Source organism: Nicotiana tomentosiformis, chromosome 5 (assembly GCF_000390325.3).
Source record: "Nicotiana tomentosiformis chromosome 5, ASM39032v3, whole genome shotgun sequence".
Lineage (NCBI taxonomy): Eukaryota > Viridiplantae > Streptophyta > Magnoliopsida > Solanales > Solanaceae > Nicotiana > Nicotiana tomentosiformis.
The window spans coordinates 17,782,275-17,798,851 of record NC_090816.1 but is presented as its reverse complement, the minus strand read 5'-3'; the positions used below and the strand labels follow the sequence as shown (position 1 = coordinate 17,798,851).

Below are 16,577 nucleotides of genomic sequence, written 5' to 3'. Positions count from 1 at the left end.
TCACAATAGACGACATACTCCTTTTGATGCAAGCCAAGCTCTTGAAGAAACTATTTCAACCATATCATCTCTTTGCCAGCTTCAATAGCGGCAATATACTCTGCTTCAGTTGTAGAGAGTGTGACACACTTCTGTAACCTTGACTGTCATGATATAGCTCCCCCTGAAAATGTAAACAAATATCCAGTAGTAAATTTTCTATTATCAATGTCACCTGCCATATCGGCATCTGTATAGCTCTTCAAGATTGGATCACATCCTCCAAAGCACAAACAATCTCTCGTGGTACCTCTTAGGTACCTGAGTATCCACTTGACTGCTTCCCAGTGTTCTTTTCCAGAATTTTCAAGAAATCCGCTTACAACACCAATAACGTGAGCAATATATCAGGTCTAGTGCATACCATTGAATACATCAAACTTCCGACGGCGGAGGAATAAAGAACTTTGGTCATGATTTTCTTTTCCTCCATTGTTGTAGGACACATCTTCTTGTTTAACTTCAGATGACTAGCAAGAGGTGTGTTGACTGGCTTGGCATTCTTCATGTTGAAGCGTTCCAGTACACGTTCAATGTACTTCTCCTGAGACAGCCACAACTTTCTGCTTGTTCGCTCTCGAACTATCTTTATACCCAAAATTTGTTGTGCTAGGCCCAAGTCCTTCATATCAAATGACTTGGACAAATCTCCCTTCAACTTTGCGATCAGCCCCTTATTTTTTCCTACAATTAACATGTTATCCACATACAACAACAAAATAATAAAGTTGTTGTTAGAAAATCTTTTAAAGTATACACATGAATCGAAATATGTCTTTGTGTAAGTTTGACCTTTCATGAATGAGTCAAACTTCTTGTACCGATATGCATAACACCGAAAATTGCAACATAAATATTATACTGATATTACTTATACCACAAACAAGATGCCAAGTAAACACGGTATAAAAAAATACCAAATTATTTAATAAGATTATTTGTCTTTTATTTGATATTTCCTTCCACCAAATACTTCATTCACTTCTCTTCAAAGGGTGGAATGCTTTGTTCATTTCTAAAGAAGTTTGAAGGATCCACTTTAGTCTTCACTTTAACCAATCTATCAAAGTTATTTTAAAAATACTTATAACCCCAAGCTTTAGCTTGTTCATAGCTTGTGTGCTTGTGTTTCTATTTATGTTGTTGGCCCCAATATCAAGATCCCTATAATTCACATAAGCATCTCTTGGAAATTTCGAAACTAAAGGAGTCATGTATTCATAAAGCTTTCTTATCCTATTTATGTGCCTTTCTGCTTCTTCTTCTACTTTGTCAAACCAAATCACACCATATTGTATTTCATATAAATTTCCAGCTCTATGTGGGTATGGAATTTCATTCTCTGAAATCTCATCCATTTTTCCACCATATGGAATTTAGGAACATTTTGCATCTTTATCTTCTTTGAATAAGTCCCATATCCCTTCTAGTTCTCTTTATGAGATTGGCTTTTGTACGAAGTCTGATTTTACCTTAAAGTAATATCCAAAAGATTGACCCCTTTTTAGTAGAACATCAAGGGATTCTCCTCTTGAGTATCCTGCAAAATATAAAGTAGACTCAATCCAGCTCATCTCAATGCAATCTTCTCTTTTTAATCCTAATTCAGGGAAGCTTTCTTGCATTATACCAAGAAATTGGTCAACTCCATTTCCACCTAGGAATATGGAGTAGAATGAAGCTACGAGGGCACTTTGTTTGTTTTTGCGAATCACAACTCTAATGAACAAATCTTGATGGAACTTTGGTGAGACATATTGCCATTTATGAATAAGTTTTGTTGCATTTTGTTCCAAAGTTTTGTCAATGGTGAAGACTATTACCTTTTCTGGAACGTCTACCAATTTGATTTTCCATGCAAGAACAACTCCAAAGGTATTGCCTCCACCTCCTCTTATAGCCCAAAATAGATCTTTCCTCATTGACTCCCTAGAATTTTTCCATTCACGTCCATTAAACGTGCATCTACAATATTATCTGCTGCGAGACAATATTTTCTAATCATAACCCCAGTGCCACCTCCACTGAATACACCACCTGCACCAACTATCGGATAGACTGCTGTAGAAAACCCTAAGGTTTTACTTTTTTCAGCGATTTTATGATAGAGTTTGCCAATACTGGATCCAGTATCAACCCAGGCACTTTTTTCCTCAACAATAATAGTGGTGTTTCGAAAGTTTATGAGATCAATTAAGACGAATGGAACGTCAGATACATAAGAAAGGCCTTCAGGGTCATGCCCTCCACTACGAACCCTAACGTGCATGCTAGTTTCCTTAGCACATAGAATGACTTGTCAGATTTCATGTTTACTTACTGGGGTCACAATTACAAGGGGTTTTGGGATTTCCGTCGAATTTAACTTCAGGTTCTGTATAGAGAATTGTTTACCCTTAAAATTGGATAACAATTAAACTTATAATGAGGTCCTAAGGACACGTGATTTCACTTAATACCAATTGATAAATATGAAAATTAATAATAGAAATAAACTATAAAGTAAAGCAAATCAGTGTTAGAATGAAACTCAGCCCTCGAGTTTGGATACCCTTGAACTGATTGATGCAAGAACAATTAAAATATAACGAGCTGATAAACAATAGTATAAACGAGAAAGAGAATTATATTGCCTTTATATCTGTGAACCATGTTCTTTACAAATGATTAGAATCCCCATTTATATAGTAGAGTAATTCCACTTATGGTATAATTCTAATTACAGAAGGAAATCTCATGATTAGCTAATTAACCATTTCTGATTGAATCCGTTCCGAGATTTACGTCATGATCCTAGACCAGTCACGGATATCTCGCCTTTCTGTTATTGTGCTATCTTTGATCTTGCTCGATGTCTGTCTCATTTGGCTTCGATCGCTACTAGCCTCGATTTGACAGGTATCTCGATTCTGAACACGGTACCTTATCCTTGTGATTTAGTCTATTCCGTTATGAGGCCGTCCTTCGATGTAACCTCCCGGTCTCGGTCAAATAGTAGAATCGGGTGGGCTCGGATTCAACCGTATACAGATAGTCCCCTCGTTTTTTGGAGTGTAGTGACAAGAAAACAAATTAAGCCTTCGATTCTCTATCTCGACCTGTCATGACGTCATCCTCGTGATGTAAGTGACGGAAGTGACCGAAACGTCTCGTCGGTACAGTTTCCCAAGTCATTAATGGGTGTCAGTTGGCTGTCGGCCACTAGTGCCTTTGTACCGTTGCCGTGAATCCAATAAATAGACCTTTTTCACATTAATTCAAACTTTACATTCAGTTCCTTCTAATCTCCAAAGCTTTTATATCTCTTAAGTTCTTCCCTTCTACAAATCTTCAGGTTTTGCTGTTAATCCTTTCTCAAACGTCAAGTTCTATTATCTCCCTCTTCTTCAAACTCACACAAAATGGCAAAAACATCAAAAACGATACTACAAAAAAGAAGCTATTTCATCTTCTTAACCGGCCAGCGGAAAATCGCCGGTGGAACCCCGTCTTGAGGAATGTATTCCTGGGGGGTACGCGCTAAACTCCGATTTTAAGATCGATAAAGCCTCATCGATTCTTGGTCGATGCGAGCCAATATCGAGGTATATATGCTCGATAACTGAGAGATACCTTAAGCAGGTAAAGAAAGACTGCAACTGGAAGGGCAAAGAGGTGGTGGTCCCGACCCCCAAAGAAGACATCACCACTCATGTGGAAGGGTTTCTAAGTATCTACACTTACCCTTTCAAGATGGCCCCCCTAAGCCCCGTCATCATTGATTTTTGCCGTCAATATCAAGTAACCCTAGGACAAATCCATCCTTCCTTTTAGCGAATTGTTATTCTGCTTCGATTCTTCAGGAGCAAAGTTGAGGGGCTTCCTTTCACCCTCGATCACCTTATCAGATTGTATAGCCCCCGCCTCTATCGAGGCAGGTTAATAAAACTCCAACGTCGGGCTACCAAACTGTTGTTCTCGAGCGTAGACGAGGAAAATGATCAAGGCTGTATGGGCGGGTTGTTCGAGTGAGGACTTCCGACCTAATCCCAGCCGAGAAGATGCCATTTTCTGAGAAATGGAACATAAATCGTAAGTACCGTCTCACTTTTAGCTTCCATCTATTATCTCGTCCTTTGTCTTTTCTCATTGATGTCTTTTTCCATGATGTAGCGGTCGCTTGGATTCCCCATGCGATTCTTGACCTCGAGAGCTGGGTTCGAAACCTGGCCTCGACCTCTACATACGCCGAGCACTCTTGGCGTGATTTAGCAAAGGGCCGATAGGAGGGAACGAATCATGGTAAGCCCACTTTTTGTGTATTTGATGATTTGATTAAGATGTCGTTCTTCTACTTATTCAACTCTCTCGTGTACAGGCCTGGGCAAGGATGCGGTCAGGAGGCCCCCATCTGGTGAGGAGGAGACTTCGACCCCGGTTCAGAAGACGGCGAAGGATAAGAAGAGGAAAATGACCTCATCCTCCAAGGATCCAAAGCATAAGAAGAATCTGGTTCGTAAGCCGAAGAAAGACACCGTTTCCCTGCCTGCGGATGTGATTCAATAGCTAAGGGAGGAAGAAGAAGAAGATGATGACGATGTCTCAGAACTGGTGGCCCGAGTAAAGAAAACCATCGAGGCCCCAAAGGCCGCTGAGTCGGTGGTGGTTGAGGAGATTCCACTTCGATCTGAGGGGGTCTTGGAAAAGGGCTATGGCAAAGTCCCTGAATCGTCGAAGATCGAAGATGCCTCCTGCCGAGATGAGCAAAAGGCGGGTATGTCTGAAGAGGCCGGCTCTGAGGCCTTCCGCACCGGGGAGAACGCCCCAAGTGGCTCACTTGGGGCAATAGATATTGGAGACTCGTCGATTTTCCCTGTGTTTTCCAAGGAGGCAAATTGGGAGGCCCAAGCTACGAGGACTCCAGAAGTAAGACGGGGCCCATGGAGGGGAGGACCCCTTCCGTGGTTACTTTATCGGGGTCGAGGTTACCACCGACCTGGAAGAAGCATCGAGTCTCTTTGATGAGGCTCAACAAGCCTTGATTCGGGTGAGTCTCAACTCCCTTTGTCGATATCATACTTAGTTTTTATCTTCTCTTCCTGTCTAATTTCCTCTCTTTTTTTCGTATAGGCTTTGGCACTCCATAAAGAGGCATTTTCAAAGTCCCGAGCAGAGCTGAGCCGATGTGAGGCCGACCTATAAGGGCTCACGGAGGAGAGGAATGCCCTTAAACTTCTTAGTGGACAAAAAGAAGAGGAGATCAAGGACCTCCAAGCCGAGTTGGCTAAGGCTCACCAAGATCAGACCGACCTGATCGAGCAGGTAATGAAAATCTTAAAATCTCATGGGCTCGATTCGAGAACGGTGGCTGATATTTCAATCTTCCACGCTCGAGGTTTCGATTTTATCGACGAGATAATAAAGGCTAGAGAGCATGAAGCTGATGCTGGAGCGTTGGCCTCTTCCGTTGATGATGATGATGATGGCAGCAAGAGCGGTTCCGAGAATGGGGAGGACCTCGATGGAGAAGAAGCTGCCCCTGAGGAAAATTAGGAATCTTAGGCTTTTTCTTTTTTGATTTTTTATGCGGGACCTTGATCGGTCCTTGTAAATATCTTCGTATATATAAAAGATCTTTTTCTTTTTGACTTGTTTTTATTATATTTCCTGCCTCATGAAAATTCTATTTCTTTCATGCCTTCATACCTTATGGAGATCTTGCTCACAAGTTTGGGACTTTAGGCAAATAGACCGAAGTCGGACAGTGTAGTTGAGTAAGGATGATTTCTCGAACTCAAAAAATAAAATGGCCCTTAGGTTCTTGAATTAGGACGATATGGCCTCAAAAGAATGGCTTTTCCCCTTTTTCGGCTTGAAAACATTAATCATAAAAAAATTTACCCATTAGTTTTTTCGAGTATTGGTGATAAAATTTGTACCCAATAGGTTTTTCGAGGATTGGTGTTATCGAAATCCTTTGCTTTGTTATGTCTTAGCACAAATTGTCCGAGAGTTCGAACAATTTGATACCCCTTAGGGTTTTTCGAGGGTCGATATTATCGACACCCTTACTAGTTCAGCCGAGGGTTGCCTTTTTTAACTGGTTTACGAGAATATTTGAAGGCCTTTTTTATAACGGAATTCGGACGTCTCCAAACTGTGTTAATTTGGTAGTAGCCTTAAGTTTTGGATTTTCCCCTTAGGCTTGTTTCCCTGCTATACTTCGAACTCGTTTGAAGTGTCAGTCCCCGAGTGGGGTGGCCATGGCCTATAAAATCAGGGATTGTCATTTTAAGGTCTTACAATTTCGAGGTTTAGTAATTCGATCATGTTAATTTTTTGGACGGTAGTCCCCGAGTATAGAGTAAATTGTTTGAACTTCAATTGTGATCGCCCCTTAATCCAGTTTCCATGATAGATCATAAGTATGAAATTGTAAAGTATAAATTTCTCTAGGGCATAAAGCATCTGGTAAGGAAAAATACTTCTTTCAATAGATTATACATGCGTACATGTTTTGCTATTGGGGCTTGAGTAATCTACATGGACACGGTTAATTTGACCGTTCGGTCCTTTACAAAATTTGCCTTTCGAGACCCTGCCAACACGAATTATTTTTCTTGTAACTATCTGAGGGTGATGCCCCCCAATATTCGAGGTTGATTGTAAAGGAGCCTCGGATACTGTTGAATTGCTCTAAGTTAGCACGAACAATGGTTGCTTCAGTAAAACCCTCACCGAAAAAACCTATTTGGGACAAAAACTGGTCCAAGGGAAAAAGAGTGCATCGCGTGATTTCAAACCTAAGGAGTTTGTGTTTGAAGAATCCTTTGGTGTCTTCGAACAAACACCTACAAATGTTTAGTATAAAATATAAACGAAAATGGAGAAGGTCGTACCTTAGCAGTAATATTGTTTGGGGAGTGATATGTTCAAATTGTTTGGTAATTGTTCAGCGTTCATCGTGCCAAGTTTGTAGGATCCCTTTCCGATGATATCGAGGACCTGATACGGTCCTTCCCATTTCGGGCCAAGTTTTCCTTTGTTTGGGTCTCAAGTATTGAGGGTGACCTTCTTCAGAACCAAGTCCCCGATTTTAAAGTGTCGAAGATTGGCTCTTCGATTGTAGTACCTTTCGATCCGATGTTTCTGTGCGGCCATTCGAACGAGGGCGGCTTCCCGTTTTACATCTAGCAATTTAAGGCTTGTATTCATAGCCTCAGAGCTTCGACGCCATATACTAAAGAGAATGGTGTTTCCCCCGTACTTGATTTTGACGTTGTTCGATATGCCCAAAGGACTTCGGGGAATATTTCTCTCCATTTTCCCTTTGCATCATTCAATCTTTTCTTTAGATTTTGAATGATGATCTTGTTTGTCGATTTGGCCTGTCTGTTCCTACTAGGATGATACAGTGTTGGCAGGATCCTTTTTATTTTGTGATCTTCGAGAAACTTTGTCACTTTGCTATAGACGAATTGCTTTCCATTATCGCATACGATCTCGGCATGCATGCCGAATCGGCATATAATGTGGTCCCAGATGAAGCCTATAACTTCTTTCTCTCTAATTTTCTCGAAAGCATGTGCTTCAACCCACTTATAGAAATAGTAAGTCATAAACAAAATAAATTTAGCTTTACCTGGGGCTGATGGTAGAGGGCCGATGATATCCATTCCCCATTTCATGAATGGCCATGGGGATAAGACTGCGTGGAGTTTCTCTCCGGGTTGGTGAATCATCGGTGCATACCTTTGACATTTTTCGGACTTCGAACAAACTCTTTTGTATCCTTTTCTATATCAGCCCAATAGTATCCTGCTTTGATGACTTTGTGAACCAATGATTCGGCACTGAAATGATTTTCGTAGGTGCCCTCGTGGATTTCTCATAGGACGTAGTCGGTATCTCATAGTACCAAATATATTTCCAATGGTCCATCGAACATCCTTCTATAAAGTGTTCCACCTCCGACCAATGTGAATCATGCGACCTTCGTACGTAGAATCCTCAATTCCTTAGAATCCGATACAAGCTTCCCGTTCTTTAGGTACTCGATATATTTGTTCCTCCAATCCCAGGTCAAACTTGTGGAGTTGATTTCGGCATGGCCTTCTTCGATTACTGACCTTGAAAGTTGTACCACAGTCCCAGAGATAACCTCGTTGTCTTTGACTGATGACCCCAAATTTGCAAGGGCATCGACCTCGCTGTTTTGTTCTCGAGGAACATGCTATAGGGTCCATTCTTTAAACCAATGTAGAGTCACCTGTAGTTTGTCCAAGTACCTCTGCATTTGATCTTCTCGAACCTCGAACGTTTTATTGCATTGGTTTACCACAAGCAGGGAGTCACATTTGGCCTCGATGACCTCTGCTCCCAAACCTTTTGCTAGCTCGAGACCTGCAATCATGGCCTCATACTCGGCCTCATTGTTAGTTAACTTAGAAGTTTTGATAGCTTGTCTAATTGTATTACCCGTGGGTGACTTCAAAACGATGCCTAGCCCGGACCCCTTCATGCTCGAAGCGCCGTCTGTGAAGAGGGTCCACACCCCTGATGATGTACCCGAATTTAATAATAGTTCCTTTTCGACCTCAGGTACGAGGGCTGGCATAAAGTCGGCCACGAAGTCTGCTAAGATTTGTGACTTGATGGCCGTTCGGGGTCGATACTCGATATCGTACCCATTTATCTCGACGACCCATTTGGCAAATCGGCCCGAAAGTTCGGGCTTATACGAAATATTGCGAAGGGGATAAGTAGTCACCACACAGATCAGGTGACACTGAAAATATGGTTTTAATTTCCTATAGGCGCTTATTAGGGAAAACGCTAATTTTTCTAAGTGTGGGTACCGGGTCTTGGCCTTACCTAAAGTTCGACTAACATAGTAAACAGGAAATTGTGTACCTTGCTCTTCTCGAACTAGGACCCCACTTACTGCGATTTTCGAGACGGCTAAGTATAATTAGAGTTGCTCGTCCGTTTTCGGAGTATGAAGCAGTGGCGGGCTCGAGAGTTACTGCTTTAATTCTTCCAATACTTGTTGATATTCTGTGGTCCATGAAAAATTGTTCTTCTTTTTTAGCAGTGAGAAGAAGTTGCGACTTCTATCCGAAGACCTCGAGATGAATCAGCCTAGGGCGGCTATGCGCCCTGTTAATCTTTGTACGACCTTAACATTGTCCACAACTGTGATGTCTTTGATTGCATTGATCTTATCAGGGTTGATTTCGATCCCCCTATTTGATACCATAAATCCGCGAAACTTGCCAGAGTCGACCCCTAATGCACATTTCTCCGGGTTGAGTTTCATGTAGTGTTTCTTTAGTATATCGAAGGTCTCCTGTAAATGTGTCAAATGGTCCTCTGCTTGCAGGGACTTAACTAGCATATCGTCAATATAAACCTCCATTGATTTACCTATTTGTTCTTCGAACATTCGATTTACTAAGTGTTGATAAGTGGCACCAGCATTGTTTAGTCCAAACGGCATTGCATTATAACAATAGGTGTCGTACTTAGTGATGAACGAAGTCTTTTACTGATCCTCTGGGTTCATTTGTATTTGATTGTACCTGGAGTAGGCATCGAGAAAACTAAGGATCTCGTGGTCGGCCGTGGCATCGATCATGCGATCGATATTCTACAGAGGAAAAGAGTCTTTAGGACATGCTTTGTTTAATCTTTATAATATACGCACATTCTAAGTTTATTTCCCTTTTTAGGGACTACGACTACGTTTTCTAACCATTCGGGATATTTTACTTCCTGAATGGATCTTATTTTGAGAAGTTTGTCTATCTCGTCCTTGATGAATGCATATTTTACCTCGGACTGGGGCCTTCTCTTTTGTTTTACCGGGCGGAAGTTCGGGTCCAAGCTCAGTCGATGTGTAGTGATCTCTGGTGGGATCCCTATTATATCTAGGTGTGACCAAGCAAAACAATCCATATTATTGATAAGAAATTTATTGAGTTTTTCCCTAAGCTCGGGGGTTAACCCCGTACCCAGGTATACCTTTCGATCGGGTAGATGCTCGATCAGTATGACTTGCTCCAGCTCTTCGACTATCGATTTGGTGGCATCGGAATCCTCGAGGGTTATGAAGGATCGAGGGATCCAGTAGTCACTGTCCTCGTCCGTTCCCTGCTTTTCTGGCTGAGTTGAGGCTGGTGCTTGTGGTTGCTATTTAGCTTCCTGTTTTCCTTTAGACTCTGATCCCTTTTTTGACGAAAGCGTCGATACTGATATTACTTCGTCGACCGCAAACATCTCTTTGGCAGCATTTTGTTCCCCATACACCATTTTTACTCCATCCGGTGTTGGGAACTTCAGTATCTGGTGATGGGTTGAGGGGACCGCCTTCATGTTGTGAATCCAGGGTCTTTCGAGCAGTGCGTTGTCTCTCATATCACCCTCGATCACATGGAACATTGTTTCTTGAATAGTTCCGGCTACATTTACTGGTAGGATGATTTCGTCTTTAGTTATTTCACTCGCCATGTTGAAGCCATTGAGAATCCGAGCTGCGGGTACAATTTGATCTTGTAGGCCTAGCTGCTCTACGACCCTCGATCGAATAATATTGGCCGAGCTTCCTAGATCAATCAAAAATTCAAAACACATTTAACCTGAATTCTATTCATAAGGATAGAGATTACCAAAGCATCATTGTGGGGTTGTGAGATCCCTTCTGCTTCCTCATCATTGAATGATAAAGTGCCTTTTGGCACATAGTCTCGAGTTCGTTTTTTCCTGGTGATTGATACTTTATTGCGTTTGAACATGGGCCCTTGTGGAATATCAACCCCACCAACGATCATGTGAATCACGTGTTGTGGCTCTTCCTGCTCGTTTTTCCTGTTTACATCGTTGTCTCTGAAATGGGTTTTAGCTCGGTCGCTCAAGAATTCTCGAAGGCGACCCTCGTTGAATTAGACAGGCCACCTCCTCCCTTAGTGTTCTGCAGTCTTCGATTTTATGACCATGTGTACCATGGTATTTGCATATTTGATTGGGGTTTCTTTGGGATGGATCGGTTTGTAGGGGTCTGGGCCATCTAGTATCTTTGATTCTCCCAATGGATGACACAATACCTGATGTGTCGATGATGAAGTTGTATTCTGATAATCGTAGTATTTCTGTGGGATTGACATGTTTATCATTTCAGACGGAATTGCATCATGGGCCGTTGTTTCTATGATCTGCGTTGTATGGTTGATACCGATCTTTGTTCGACCGGGGTTCTCTGTCGATATCCCTTTGAGTTCTGCCGACGGGCCTGTTTGGGTAAACGGAATTGGAAGGGGTCCCCAATTGATCATCCTCGACCCTGATCTTTGACTGGTACCGATTATGTACATCGGCCCAGGTTACCACTAGATATTCAATTAAATTCTTCTTTAGATGTCGTGATGCCACTGAACTTCGTTCGTTCAATCCCTGAGTAAAGGCTTGAATAGCCCAAACGTCTGTGACTAGTGGTAGTTTCATGCATTCCATATGGAACCGAGATACGAATTCCCTCAACATTTCGTTGTCTTTTTGTTTCACTTTGAAGAGGTTCGACTTCCTAGTTGCAACCTTTATTGCTACGGCATGTGCCTTTACGAAGAAGTCTGCAAGCATGGCGAAGAAATTGATGGAATTAGGCGGCAAATTATGGTACCATATCATTGCTCCTTTCGACAAGGTTTCTCCAAATTTGTTTAGTAAAATAAATTCAATCTCATCGTCTTCCAAGCCATTCCCTTTTATTGCGCATATATAAGAAGTTACATGCTCATTAGGGTCGGTAGTCCCATTATACTTAGGAATTTCTGACATTCAGAATTTCTTCGGAATGGGTTTCGGAACCGCACTTGGAGGGAAAGGCTTCTGTACGAATTTCTTTGAATTCACACCATTTAGAATCGGCGGAGCCCCCGGTATTTAGTCAACGCAGGAGTTGTATGTCTCTACTTTCTTGTCATTTGCCTCGATTTTATTTTATTCCGATTCAATCTTTTTAGTAAGCTCCTTGAGCATTTTCATAATGGCGGGGTCAGTCCCCGATTCGTTGGCGTTCGACCTTTCTGGCATAGGCTCGGTCCTGTGGACGACTTCTGGTTTGATCCTACTCGGTGTTCGGTGTTGATTTTGTAGTTGTGCTATAGAGGCTTGTTGAGCCTGTAACATTTTGAATATCAATTGGAGGCTAACTCCATCATCTTCTCCGCCCTGCGTACCTCGACCATCTGATCGAACTTCTCTATGTACACTACCTTCGGGATCAATGCCAAAATTTGCATTTAGGGCGACATGTTGGTGCTCCCTCGAGGTCAGCCTAAGGCACCTTGATTCCTGGGGCGGCTATATTGTCATTTTTCCAGTGAAATCCGAGGCCATTGTCACCATGTGTAGGTGCTGCTTGTGAGTTTGACATATTTATCCTAAAAACAAAAATTCTTATGAGAACAAGTGTAAAGCAGTGTGTGTTATCGAAATTAGTATTGAGCAATCACTATTATCCTTGGCCCCATAGTGGGCGCCAAACTGTTTACCCTTAAAATGGATAATAATTAAACTTATAATGAGGTTCTAAGGACACGTGATTTTACTTAATACAAATTGATAAATATAAAGATTAATAACAGAAATAAACTATAAAGTAGAGTAAACCAGTGTTATAATGGAACTTAGCCCTCGAGTTTGGATACCCTTGAACTGGTTTATGCAAGAACAAATAAAATATAACAAGCTGATGAACAATAGTATAAAGAGAAAGAGAATTATATTGCCTTTATATCTGTGAACCATGTTCTTTACAAATGATTAGACCCCCCTTTATATAGTAGATCTCTGGTCCAGTCTGGAGAGTCTAAGCTCCAATATAGATTCTGCATGGTGTGTTGGAGGCGATTTTAATGTAATTATGGAATCGGAAGAAGAAATGGGGGAAAAACCTCATAGAGCCTATAAAAGCTTAGACTTCATATCCTACATGAATGAATGTGGGTTGATGGATGCTGGTTATGTAGGATCAAACTATATTTGGTGCAACAATAGAAGGCCAATAAAGAGAATTAGGAAAAATTAGATAGAATCATTTACAATGATCAGTGGAATCAGAAATTTCAAAGTAATATTGTTAGACATCTAGGAAGAACATGCTCAGATCATAGGCCTTTGCTTTTAAAAGCCCAATCAGATCAAGATGTCAAGCATAGTTACTTCAGATTCCTAAATTTCTGGGTTGAACAACCAGGCTTCTTTTCCTAGAGTGGAGTCTCCTAGAAATTTCTCTGAAATGAGGCCTATTAGCCTCAGTAACTACTCTCAAAAAATCATATCCAAAGTTATGTCAAGAAGGCTCAACCCCTTTCTACCAAAGATAATTTCAGATAATCAATCAGGCTTTGTTAAGGGAAGATCCATTACTGACAATGTCCATTTGGCTCAAGAAATTGTCCATGGAATAGCTCAGACCAATAGAGGAGGCAACATGGTTATTAAACTTGACATGGCTAAGGCTTACCACAGGATGTCTTGGAGTTTCCTCAGATCTGTTCTAAGTAAGTTTGGCTTTTCAGATGACTATATTGATATTATCAGTAGGCTAATTTCTAATATTTGATACTCTATTATTATTAATGGAGAAAGAAAAGGTTTTTTCACCTCCTCACGAGGTTTCAATATTTGTGCAGAAGTACTATCTAGGCTGCTTAACAAGCTTCACCATAACAGTGACTTTATTCCTTTCTTTATGAGCAAGAGAGGCCCCCAGGTGAATCATCTTGCCTATACAGATGATATTATTATATTCAGCGGGGGAAAAAGAAAGTCTATTAAACTTGTCTTAAAGCAAATACAATTGTATGAGGAGTCTTCTGGACAACAGGTTAATAGAGAAAAACGTTTCTTCCTAACCTCTCCTAAAACATCTCCTTCTAGAATTAACAGGATGAGAGAGGTCATTGGTTTCATGGATCACAACTTTCCTTTCGTATACCTGGGTTGTCCAATCTACATTGGGAGAAAAAAGATAGAATACTTTGATGGCCTTGTATCAAAGATTGCAAAAACGTTAAGTGGTTGGCAAGGGAAAATGTTATCTCATGGGGGGAGAATGACTTTAATTAAGCATGTGCTTCAGGCTATACCCACATATACTCTTGCAGCAATTGAGTCCACCAAAAGGAACCTTTAACCTCATCAAAAAATATTTTGCGAAGTTCTTTTGGGGCTCAGACAATGAGAAGAGCAAGTATCACTAGAGCTCATGGAGCAATTTATGTAAAGGAAAAGAAGTGGGAGGCACTGGTATTATAAGCTTGGTTGATATTAGTAGTACTCTTGCCATTAAAACGTGGTGGAATTTAAGAACAAACCAAATTATTTGGAGCACCTTCATTATCAATAAATATTGCATCAACAAACACCCTGTTGCTAAAGTATGGAGAAGTGGACGATCTCACACCTGGAAACATCTATTGGAGGTTAGGGACCAAAATGAGAAGAATATCCTATGGATTATAAATAAAGGAAACTCTAATTTTTGGTGAGATAACTGGACTGGTAAGGGTGCACTTGCCAAACTACACCCTTGTCCAGCTAGATCTCACAAGATTCAAGTGGCAGATTATATTAAATAGGGAACATGGAATATGGCCAAGCTTACTCATGCTCTCCCATTGACCATAGTGAATCATATTGGCATATTGCCAATAGGAAAGCACGACTATGAAGACTATCCAATATGGGAAAACACTGCAGACGGAAACTTTTCCACCAAATCTGTTTATCAGAAAAGCATAACTCATGGGCAACATAGTAATTTGATACTGAAGGTTTGGCATAACAATATCCCTTTTGAAATATCCTTTTTGGCATTAAAAATGTTGCAAAAGAAGCTTCCCACTGATGATTTAGTGTATAAGTTTGGGAAACAAATGGTTTCCAGATGTCATTGTTGTACTGCTCCCAAGTGTGAGACTTTTCAACATGTATTTGTTGAAAGTGAAGTGGCTCTAAAACTGTGGGATTTTTTTGGTGGATCCCTGGGTTTCAGACATCACAAAAGGCCTATTAGAGAGGTCTTGCAAGTGTGGTTTAGTACTAAGCCTGTTAACAATGTGCACAAAATGATACTCGAAATTACACCCTTGGTCATATGCCGAGAGTTATAGAAAGGGATTAGTTCTTCTAAATATGCGGATCAAAGAAAGGTGGTGTACAGCAAATTGTACCATAATGCTATTTGGATCCTTAGAACAATTCTAAAATTGGCATTTCCTAGTTGTGATTGGGATCAGTCTTGGCCTAAAATCTGTGAATTAGTTGAAAAGCTCAGGCCTGTCCCTAAAAGCTTGGCAGTCCTTTGGGATTTGCCTCCTGAAGGAAAAGTGAAAATCAACACTCGTGGAAGCTATCTTCACTCTTCAGGCTTAGCGGGTATGGGTGTAATTGTTAGAGATTGTGGCGGAAATTTAATTATGATTTTTGCAGTCCCAAAAATGTGCAGCAGCAACAATATGGCTGAAGCCTATGCAGCTAAATATGGTTCTGAATGGTGCATCAAACAAGGATTCAGGGAGATTATATTAGAGGTTGATTCTCTAATTATTGCCAAAATATTGATTCAAAATACATTGGAGAACTGCAAGTTCAAAGCTGTAATACTAGAAACAAAGCAGATTTTATCTCAAGCTAATGTTGAGATAAGGTATTGTTTAGAGAAGCCAATTAAGTGGCTGATGGTCTAGCAAAATATGCAACTACTACACAAGATGCCAGAATTCTTTTTTGCATTTCAAGATCTACCCAGGAATGCTAAAGGAGCTTATCATTTAGATAGATGGCAATTGCCTAGTATGAGAATAAAATATGATAAGGCAAACATTTTTGTAAGTTAATTGTCCTTATGAATTCGTAATTGTAATAGTATTCTACTGTAATACTGAACTAATATATATATATATATATATATATATATATATATATATATTCGAGGAATTCCACTTATGGTATAATTCTAATTACAGAAAAAAATCCCATGATTAGCTAATTAACCGTTTCTGATTTGATCAGTTCCGAGATTTACGCCATGATCCTAGACCAGTCACAGATATCTCGCCTTTCTGTTATTGTGCTATCTTCGATCTTGCTCGATGTCTGTCTCATTTGACTTTGATCGCTACTAGCCTCGATCTAGACAGTTACCTCGATTCTGAATTCGGTACCTTATCCTCGTGATTTAGTCTATTCCGTTACGAGGTCGTCCTTCGATGCAACCTCTCGGTCTCGGTCAAATAGTAGAATCGGGTGGGCCCGGATTCAACCGTATACAAGAACTGCAAAATGGATGAGTAAGATTTGTTGTTTTGAGGGTAAAAGGAGATCTTTTGGTTATTACCAACATATAAGCATTGAAGGAACTTTTCCTGAGCATCAGCAGAAGCTGTGCATAAAGATAATGATAAAAGAAGAAGTGAAAGATAGGAAAACCAATAGATCATCATTTTCTTTGATGTTAATTACTTTGAGAAAAAATATTGCAAGAACCACTATTTATA

The 16,577-nt window shown here is 40.6% G+C and overlaps 1 pseudogene; it reads right to left on the bottom strand.

Moving 5' to 3' along the window:
* Positions 1–1,017: 1,017 nt before the first annotated feature.
* On the bottom strand, positions 1,018–16,556 carry LOC104103389 (tetrahydroberberine oxidase-like; annotated as a pseudogene).
* Between the last annotated feature and the right edge of the window lie 21 nt (positions 16,557–16,577).